Here is a 630-nt window from a genome sequence, read left to right as displayed (position 1 = left end):
GAATATCCCCTAGCAACTCATTCCAGAAGCGCCGCAGCCCGCTCTGGTGTTCATAACTTCCAGATTCCTCTCACTCACCCGCTCCTCCGCTCTCTCCAAACTGTGCATGTTGAAGCTCGCATCCGCTACCCAAGACCAAGGTGCTTGCCTACGGAGCTGTGAGGGGAACGGCACCTCCGTACCCTTTAAGGCTCTGATTCAGGCCCTACACCCAAAACAAGGGCACTCGCGTTCATCCACCTCTTGGCCTGTTCGCCTCCCTACCTCTGAGGAAGTACATTCCCGCTCAGCGCAGTCAAAACTGTTCGCTGCTCTGGCACCCCAATGGTGAACAAAACTCCCTCACACGGCCAGGTCAGCGGATGTCAATCACACACCTTCCGGAGACACCTCTGAACCCCACCTCTTTAAGAATACCTAGGATAGGATTAAAAGTAATCCTTCTAAACCCCCCCCCCCCTTAAAAGAGTTAGATGCACTATTGTAAAGTGGTTGTTTCCACTGGATATCATAAGGTGAATGCACCAATTTGTAAGTCCGCTCTGGATAAGAGCGTCTGCTAAATGACTTAAATGAATGTAATACTAGTAGTAGCTCCTGGTTGAGTCTACACATTCTGGAGATGCAATA

The sequence above is a fragment of the Salvelinus sp. IW2-2015 genome, linkage group LG36, assembly GCF_002910315.2.
Source record: "Salvelinus sp. IW2-2015 linkage group LG36, ASM291031v2, whole genome shotgun sequence".
In the NCBI taxonomy this organism is placed as follows: Eukaryota; Metazoa; Chordata; class Actinopteri; order Salmoniformes; family Salmonidae; genus Salvelinus; species Salvelinus sp. IW2-2015.
This window is presented reverse-complemented; position numbering follows the sequence as displayed.